At 40.0% G+C, this 10,035-nt stretch overlaps 1 long non-coding RNA gene across 1 annotated transcript; it reads right to left on the bottom strand.

The window, feature by feature from the left end:
- Positions 1–348: 348 nt before the first annotated feature.
- LOC309862693 lies at positions 349–3,932 on the bottom strand. The gene is made up of 2 exons (XR_014310657.1): positions 3,798–3,932; positions 349–1,709 (listed from the first exon to the last, which is right to left on the bottom strand). It is a non-coding gene; the product is annotated as an uncharacterized lncRNA (long non-coding RNA).
- Positions 3,933–10,035: the final 6,103 nt, after the last annotated feature.

Here is a 10,035-nt window from a genome sequence, read left to right on the forward strand (position 1 = left end):
CATACACTGCTGGAAGGAATACAAAATAATACAACCACTTTGGAAGATAGTTTGGTAGTTTCCTAAAAAGTTAGACATACACTTTTCATATGGTTCAGACATTCCACTCCTAGGAATTTATCCAAAAGAAATAAAACATAGGGGCGCCTGGGTGGCTCAGTGAGTTAAAGCCACTGCCTTCGGCTCAGGTCATGATCCCAGGGTCCTGGGATCGAGCTCTCTGCTCCACAGGGAGCCTGCTTCTACCCCTCTCTCTCTCTGCCTGCCTCTCTGCCTACTTGTGATCTCTCTCTCTCTGTCAAATAAATTTTTTTTTAAATCTTTAAAAAAAAAAAAAGAAATAAAACATATAAGAAAATACATTTATTCACGATAGGCAAAAAGTAAAGGAAATCCAAATGTCCATCATCAGGACAATGGATAAATAAGTTTGGTACATCCATACAATAGAATGTCACTCAGCAATGAAAAGGCAAATGTTAATGTTGGACACACAAAAAATGAGTGAATCTTAAAATAATTATGCTAAATGAAAGAAGCCATGCAAAAAAAGAGTACATATTGTATGATTCCATTTATATGAAATTTCAGAACAGGCAAAACAAATGAAAAATGATAGAAATAAGATTAGTGGTTACTGGGACAGAAGTGGGGGGACTAGAAAGGGCCAGGGAATTGTTCTATGTCTTGATTAGGGGTTGTGATTACACAGGTGTGTACATCTGTCAAAACTTGAGAAATCATACACTTAAAATGTTATTTTATTGCATATAAATTATACATCAGTAAAACTGATTATAAAAAACAACTAGGATACCATATTTTACTCACTAGAATCATTAAAGTTGAAGAGACTGAAATATCCAGCAATAGTGGAGTGTGAGTGGTAGAACTTCTTTGGACAACCAGTTTGGCAGTTTCTTGTAAAGGTAAACATGCACTTACTCTATGACTCAACACTTCCACCCCTAGGTATTTACCCAAGTGAGATAAAAATATATTCCACAAAAAAACTCGTACAAAAACATTCATAGCAGCTTTCATCATAATTGCCCCAAACTGGAACTAGCCCAAATATCCATCAACAGAGGAATGGGTAAATTGTTGTGTATGTTCATGCAATGGACGATGAACTATTCAAAAGAAGAAAGAGAAGAAGGGGAGGAGGATGAGGTTGAAGAAGAAGAAAGAAATCAACAACCAAAAAAAAAAAAAGAAAGAAAAGAAATACAAGCAACAACATAAAAAAAAATACTCAAAAACACTATACTGAAGAAAAGCTACACACAAAGAGCACATATGGTATGGTTCCATTTCTGTTACATTTCAGGAGAGGAAAAGCTACTTTATGATACCAGAGATCAGAACAGCTGCAGCCTCAAGGTGTGCAGGGGAAGCACAGGGTTTGATGGAGAGGCTGTAAGACAAGTTCCTGCTGTCACGGAAACGGTCTGTATGGTGAGAGCTGTGGACTTGTACAGAGAAGTACACATTTGGGGACACTCATCAAACTATACACATGAGGTGTGCATTTCACTGAAGGAATGTAAAGTAACACTGAGTTTTTAAAAATTATTGGGGAAAAAAATAGAAATTCACTTCCAAGAGCTCATGAGTCAATTATAGGGATGTCTGGCTGGCTCAGTCAGTAGAGTTCACAGCTCTTGATCTTGAGGTCATGAATTCAAGCTTCATGTTGGGTGTTGAGGCTACTTACAAAAAAAAAAAAAAAAAATTATAATAAAAATTAGGTTGAAATAGGCATAGAAAATATTTTAAAGCTATTTTATAATGAAATGTTTAAATCTCAGGAGTTGAGGTGTAGAGCCGAGGCAGTGTTTGAAGAGAAAATTGGTGGTCTTAAATACTTACATTAGAAAAAGAGGAAAGGCTAAAAGAAATGAGCTACATGTTCCACCTGAAAAGTCTGAGGTACACCAGAACACATATCAAAAGGAAAAAAGAAAATAATAAAGTTCTGAAATTAATGAAATGGGAAAAAGAAGTTTTGAATGGAGAGGACTGACCAAGCCAAAGTTGGTACTTTTTTTTTTTCTTAAAGATTTTATTTTTTTATTTTAGATAGAGAGAGAGAACACAGTGGAGCAGAAGAGATGGGAGAAAGAACAGCAGACTCTGGGCTGAGTGCGAGCCCCACGCAAGACTCGATCTTGCCACCCTGAGATCATGACCTGAGCCAAGTATAAGAGTCGAACATTCAACCAATTGAGACACCCAGGGGCCCCAAAAGTTGATTCTTTTAAAATACTAACACAAATGATAAACTGTAGGCAATGCTGATCAAGACACATGAGAGAAAGCATCAATAAAAGATTAAGAATAAAAAAGATGACATTAAAAGGAAATGTTATGAACATTTAGTGCCAGTCCCTTTGAAAACTTAAATGGACCAAACAAATTCACAGGAAAATGTAACTCATCAAAACTGACTCAGGAAATAGAAAACCTGAATATTCTGAAGCCATTAGAGACATTGAATCTGTGAGAAAGAAAAACCCACAAAGAAAACACCAGGTCCATGGGGAAAGATTTACAGGCAACTACTACCAAAACATTCAAAGATGATTCTAATCCAACACAAACTCTTCCAGAGAACAGATAAAATAGGGTTATTTCATCCTATTCCATGAGGATAGAAAAGCTCGTTACCAGAATCAGAAAAGGAAATAGAAGAATAGAAGCAGAAAAAATATTTCATAAACAAGGCATCTGCTCATGGTTTTTAAGAAATCTTATCAAAGTATGGAACTTTTTTTTTTTTTTTAAGATTTTTTTATTCATTCACTTGAGAAAGAGAGAGCACAAGCAGGGGGAGGGGCAGAGGGATGGGAGAAGCACGCTCTCTGCTGAGCAGGGAGCCTGATGCAGAGCTCAATTGCTGGACCCTGAGATCATGAGGCAGAGATGCTTAACTGACTGAGCCACCCAGGCTCCCCAGACTGGGAACTTTTAAACCGAAAATGTAGAATCAATTTAAAAAGTTCACAGCAAAAACCTTTCATAAAGTTGAAAAATGGAAGCTGTTCCCTTTAAGAGAACCAGATATCACATGCCTCCTGATATGATGTAATAGACAGTACACAGAACCACCTATTAAGTTGACTTGCCAAAACAAAGAAAGAAAAGAAAAGAAATTTGCCCCTAATTGTAATCAAGCCTCTGGATCTATCTTCCAGTTCACGGCAGCTCCAAAGAAACACCTTAATGCCATCTTCATGATCATGGGTTGTCAACCCAGAATGATTCCTTTTTCAACAAATAAATGGCATGGGAAAAGTAGAATAGAGGAGATGCTGAGATTAAAAAAAACTTAAACAATATTCAAGGGAAAGTTTATTAAAGAAAGAGACTTAAATATATCAACAAAGTGCAATGTTTGGGCTTTGGATTTTAACTCAAACAATTCAAACAAATCGCTTTATAAAGATATATTTTGAGAAAATTATGGAAATTTGAACACAGATTTGTTATTAGACCATATTCAGAAATTATTAAGTGTCATAATGTACTGTGATTACTTAAAAAAAAAAACCACACACACCTCCATATGGGGTTGCCTGGGTGGCTCAGTTGGTTATTAAGCATCTGCCTTCGGCTCAGGGCAGGATCCAGGGTCCCTGCGATGGAGCCCAAACTGGTCTCCCTGCTCAGCGGGGAGCCTCCCTCTCCCTCTGTTTCCTGCTTCCCCTGCTTGTGCGCTCTCTCTGTGTCAAATAAATACATAAAATCTTTTAAAACACAAAAACAAAAAAACTCTATATGTTCAAGATACCTACCTTGAAATATTTAGAGCTGAACTGATTTGATGTCTGGGATTTGCTTTAAAATATTCCGTGAGGTAAGACAAATAAAACTAGTGGTCAAACATTGATAATTGTAAAATTGGGTAATGGGTGTTACATGGGTACATGGTGGGTACATTATCTACTCTCTTTGTCTTTGTTGGAAACCCCCTGTAACAACTTAAAAGACAATAATGATGATGATGGTAACAATAAATGTTATTTTGAAAAAGAAAACAAAGAAGGCAAGAGGCGATCCTCCTCATTTGCCACGCTGGGGCCTCCCAGGGAGACCAGGCTGCTGGTTAAACTGTCTCCAGAACACCTCCTGGCTTTTGCTTATACCATTTCTTCCTCCTAGAATTCCCTTTTTGCTTGTCTTTCCAGATCTAAGTCCTGCCTAACTTGCACACCCAGCTCACACGCCACTATGGCAGATAGCTGTCGGAGTGACCGAACCCCCACTCCTTCTTCAATTAACAACGCCCGTCTGCCTTTTCCTTTGGATAAACACCTTTAATCACTTCATGTGGTCCAAGTAGGGTTGACCCCAGTGCCCACATTCCCTCAGAGGCAGACCAGTGACTCAGGTCTGACCAGCGGGACTACCACATTTCTGTTCGCACTCCTTGCAGGAATGGACATGTTACCCAGGCAGAAGAGTCAGTCTCCACATTTTCACTGGAAATATTAGAAAAGAGGTGCTTTCTCTTTGCAAGGTAGACAGGTCAGAAGACTGAAAGCTTGGAGTGGTTGTGGCCGTTTTCCTAAAATTGAGAGGAGATCCTGCCCAAGAAAGAAGCCACTCTAAGAAAGCAGAGACTAGGACCTGATGACAATTATAATCCCTGAACATAGCCACACCTCCTTCCCTCGATCTTTCAGTATAATCATTAATAAAATGCCCTTGCGGGCGCCTGGGTGCCTCAGTGGGTTAAGCCGCTGCCTTCGGCTCAGGTCATGATCTCAGGGTCCTGGGATTGGGTCCTGCATCAGGCTCTCTGCTCAACAGGGAACCTGCTTCCTCCTCTCTCTCTCTGCCTGCCTCTCTGCCTACTTGTGATCTCTGTCAAATAAATAAATAAATAATCTTAAAAAAAATAATAAATAAAATAAAATGCCCTTGCGTGTGTGTGTGTGTGTGTATGTGTGTGTGCGCGCACGCGTGCCCGCATGTACATGCACATGCATTTACATATGAGAAAGAGAGAAAATGCATTCTCTTTAGGATGGAGAACAAGGGTGTCTGCTATCACCACTTGTACTCAACATTGAGCAGCAGGTCCTATAAATTTCATTAAATTAAGAAAAAGAAACAAAGCGTATGGTGTCTGAAGTATTTTTTGCCTTTTACTGTCTACTAATATGCTAACTGAGTCAATATCCTTCATTTTGCCATCGGCCCCTTACCATGAATTTCATGGCCTGCCTGCCACCTGATTCTATACCCACCTGTCTGCTGGCCAGTGACCAAACCAGTCAGTCAGGAAAGATCTGAAAATCAGAGGCAGTGCCAGAAAGGAGTATGTCTTGGCAGCCTGGGATCCTGGAAAAGAAGTTTGATAAGCCGGTTCTGGAAGCATCCAGGGGAGCCACAGTCTCAATGTGGGGTCTATAGGCCCCACAGTTCTATCCGAGGGGTAGACTTGGGGAACAGTTGGAGCTTTTGTTTTCTCAGATTCTAGAAAGCTGAGAGAGAAAGGGCTTTGAGCCAAGCCCAGGGTGGAAGCTCCTGAGGAATGAGGAAGTGAAACGGGAGCTGCTGGTCCAAGTGTGACTACCCTGTGGCAGTTCCAAGCTAAACCAATGCCAAGTGGGTAATGCACTGAGCCGTGGCTGGTTTATATCTCATGATCATCCCACATCACAGAGGAGAGACTCAGGTGGGTCAGGCCGGCTCCCCAAGGCCCTGTCTTTGGAAACGAAAATCCTATTGTGTTTGGATGTGGGTGTTTAGGCACTGAGAAGATACTCAATTGCTCTAGAACATGGGGGAACCCTAATGTAGGGGGTGATCTTGTCCAGTCCTCTCAGGGCCCCGGCACATTGCAGAACCTGGTGGGCCGAGAGCAGGCCCAGGTGTGCTCTCTCAGCTCTGCTCAGGGTGAGCCAGATTCTGGGTGGACCCTAAGCGATCCCAGGCAACTCCCAAGATCAATTTGGGCCAGAAAATTGATTTAGGTTATTAATCACAAAAGACACATACTGCTAGAGACCTGATATCTTTATCCTTTATCCAGAGAGATGTGACCTTTCCCAATATTAGGGCACCTGAGAGAATCATCAGAAATTGTCCAAGTGCTTTGGAATTGCCAGCACTTTGCTGAGCTTGACTCCATATTATTCAAGGATGTTTACTGTCCAGTATGTAATAGCAAAAGGCTAGAAATTAACCTGAATTCCCATTCATATTAGACTAGTTAAATTATGAGACATCTATAACATAAAATTACGAGGCTGTTAAAAAAAACACAGGCTTTTAATAAGGCAGGCTGTTAATAAGGCCATCCTTTAAACTGATAAAGAATAATTTCCAAAATATATTTAAAAAGTTAAAATTTGTAAAAAGCAATGTGCAAAAGAACATGTACATTATGCTATCATTTGTGTGAAAATATAAATAGATACATAGCTGTTTTTAAACATATCTTCATATCTTTGGAAGGATCCATAGGACCCTGATAATAGAAGCCTCTGGAAAGGGGAGCTCAGGAATTGGGCAAGAGAGGTAAGAGCTAGATCTGCCTTTCCCTTTATATTCTTTTGCACCTTTTGGATTTTGTGAATGTATCAAGCAATTGTTTTTATTTTAAAATATAAAAAAGTAAAGAAGCTAGGCTATCTTTCCAAAGCAAGGAATATTTACTTTTACTCCAGACTGGGAAGAGTTTAGTAAATCATCAGTATGCATGTGGCTTTCTAGGGACCATGTATTTGAATCCCCCAGCTAAGTTTCTCTCCCTTGTCCAGCACAGCACAATCTCTAAGACTCTTACTTCCCTTTCCTGTTTTCTCCCTTTTTCAAACTCTCACCCCCTTGCCTTCATTTTGCACTTGCCATGATACCATGATTCATTTCAATGTACTTTCATAGCATGCTAACATTTCCAACTAGACCATTCATTCATTCTGATTATAAATGGTGTTGGTACCCCTTCCTGAGAGTAGGGGAGGCTGATTGCACTCACCTGGTTCCTGTCACTCCACATGCCAGTGGCTTCTGGGAAGGTTCTCTGCTGCATTAATTCTGCCTCCTGTTGATTCCTGTAAGTTTCAGTGCCACACTCACCTCATTCCTGTCACTCCACATATGAGTGGCTTCTGGGAACACTCTCTGTCTGCTGCATTAATCTTGCCCCCTGTGGATTCCCGTAAATTTCAGGGCTGAATGGCCCTTTTGTTCCCTGAGTGTTCTATTCTTCCTGCTGACCTCATCCTCAATCCCTTATCTGAGACCTTGGACCCATTCCTTTGTGTGATTCCCTTTCTGCAGTTTTCAATTAACTTTAATCTCTGATCTCCTCAGCTCAATTCTCCTACCCTTCTCATTCTTTTATGCCTGATCACAAAACTTCCCAGATATACAGGTTTCAGATGGAGATTATAATCTTAGAAGACCCATCAAGGCAATGATTTCCATCAAGGCAATGCTGGACCATTCCAATTCATGAATCAAGAAACTAAATGCTTTTTGACCAAATTTCTTAACAGACACCTTTCTGGGTAGAAAGTACTGCACAGTGAAAAGAGTCCAGATCTGAGCCAGAGAGATATTGTTTGAATCTTTGCTCTGTCCTTTGCCAGCTGTGTCATAGGCAAATTACTTTTAACTTCATAAACCCCAGCTTTCTTTCTAAAACATAAATGTAAGAATCTTTACTTCACAGAGTAGTAAAGAAGATTATATGAATTTTGTATGTAAAGGGTATATTTCAGTGTCTTGGATCAGAACCAATGTTTAGTTAGCATAGTTCTCTCCCCCTGGATGTTTTCCAGCTTCATTTCATAGAAACTATGCCACATAAACTCTCACTAACATATGCAGGAATACCCTTTGTCAGGCATACATATGTAAGTCAATTAATATAAGTAATATATGTAAGCCAATTCATAAAATAATATAGTATGAATTTTATAAATAATATAAATTGATTAACATATATAAACTGATTTACACAAAGATATATAGATCATATACATATGACCCAAGACACAATAATTTTTTTTTAATAAGAAAGCAAGTAGAGGGAAAGCATGTTTGGAAGAAGAAGGGAATGAGCAAATAGTTGGGGGAAAGGACAGCTGAGAAGAAGGTGAGGGAATGTGTGGAAATGAGAAACAAAGCTCTGATCAATAAGAAGCTCACCTCCATGATAGTTTGCTAAGTATAAGTTGTTTGTTACCTAATTTGTAAACTTAACCCACTCAGAATAACAGAAAACAGGAAGAGAAATGGAAGCTAGCCATAGAAAGAAAGATTTGTGCCTATTTGTTGCCTGCTGAAAGGTAAGCCAAAGTAGTTAAGCACATCTGTGTGTCACCTCAGGTCTCAGCAAGATCAAATCACCAGAAGGTAGGGCTATCATTGGAAAAGGGAACAGAGATAAAGGAATACATGTAAATGGAGTGGAAAATGTGGTAGTTTTGGGTAAAGTGATCCATCCTTATCAGAGTAGATCAAGGGTTTTCTAAGTAGTCTCCTTCGACACCTTAGCATAAGATACAGACTGAAGTGATGTAGAGACTCTTTTACCTGAAATTCACTGCGTGATTTCCACTTCTGGATATAACAGGGTAACTGATACCATACCAGCCCTCCCATCATAAACAACCATAAAACTGGACAAAATATATGACACAACTGTTTTCAGACAGTGGATAACAGATAGTACAAGACTCCAGTCCCCAAGAGAGAAAAAACATGCAAGATGAACTCATGATCAGCTTGGGAACAATTTTGTAATAGACAGCAGAGCGTTACAGTCTAACCTAAGCAGAGGGTTAAGGTCTAATCTAAGTATAGCAGTCCTACTGAGCTGAGGAGTCAGAATTCAGAGTTTGGGGTAGTTGAAGCAACTGGAAACTGCAAGGGCAAGGCAATGAATAAGAAAGAGACATGCAGGGGTGCCTTGGTGGCTCAGTTGGTTGGACGACTGCCTTCAGCTCAGGTCATGATCCTGGAGTCCCAGGATCGAGTCCCACATCGGGCTCCCTGCTCAGCAGGGAGTCTGCTTCTCCCACTGACCTCTCTCCTTTCATGCTCTCTCTCTCTCTCTTTCAAATAAAATAAAAGCTAAAAAAAAAAAAAAAAAAAAAAAGAAAGAAAGAAAGAGACATGCATATAAAAGGCCCAAAAGTTGTGTTTGGATTACCCATGAGGCCTTGGATGAGGGCTGTACACACACAGGTAAAGACTAGAAGGGATCACCTATGAGGCTAATACGGGCTTGAGAATGGAACAGAGATATGCCATCAAGAAGTCCTGAGGAGGGGCCCCTGCATGGCTCAGTGGGTTAAAGCCTCTGCCTTTGGCTCAGGTCATGATCCCAGGGTCCTGGAATTGACCAAGGTCCTGGAATCAAGCCCCACATTGGGCTCTCTGCTCAGCAGGGAGCCTGCTTCCCTTCCTCTCTCTCCCTGTGTGCCTCTCTGCCTACTTGTGATCTCTGTCTACAAATAAATAAATAAAAATCTTTAAAAAAAAAGAAGAAGAAGAAGTCTTGGGGATATTGTAGATCCATAACAGCAGGTGATGAGATGTTACAAATACTTTGTTAACATCTTGGGCATCAAGCTGAGACATCAGAAAATTGTACTTTAAGAGTAAGAATACACCCTAGAATAAGTTTTACCTTAGACTCATCTTAAACAAACAAACAAACAAACAAAAACTAAAGCCAAGCTCTGGCAAATGTCTAAGAGACAAAGTTTGGAGGATGATTTCCATGACGTTAGGGAGCTGGGAATAACAAACACTGTAAAAAAGCATAAAATCAAGTCAAGTTTAAAGGAATCAGCCAGTGATCGACCTGATTACTAGAACAAAAATCAATACTCTACTGATGATAATAACAGATTCTATAATCCCTAACATGCGGCATCAAGAATATCCAGAAATTACTAGATGTGCCCTCTATGAAGAACAAAACAAGAAAAGTGTGACTTTTAGGGTACCTGGGTGGCTCAGTTTGTTGTGCACCTGACTCTTGGTTTCAGCTCAAGTCATGATCTC

The sequence above is a fragment of the Mustela nivalis genome (genome assembly GCF_964662115.1).
Source record: "Mustela nivalis genome assembly, chromosome: 4".
Lineage (NCBI taxonomy): Eukaryota > Metazoa > Chordata > Mammalia > Carnivora > Mustelidae > Mustela > Mustela nivalis.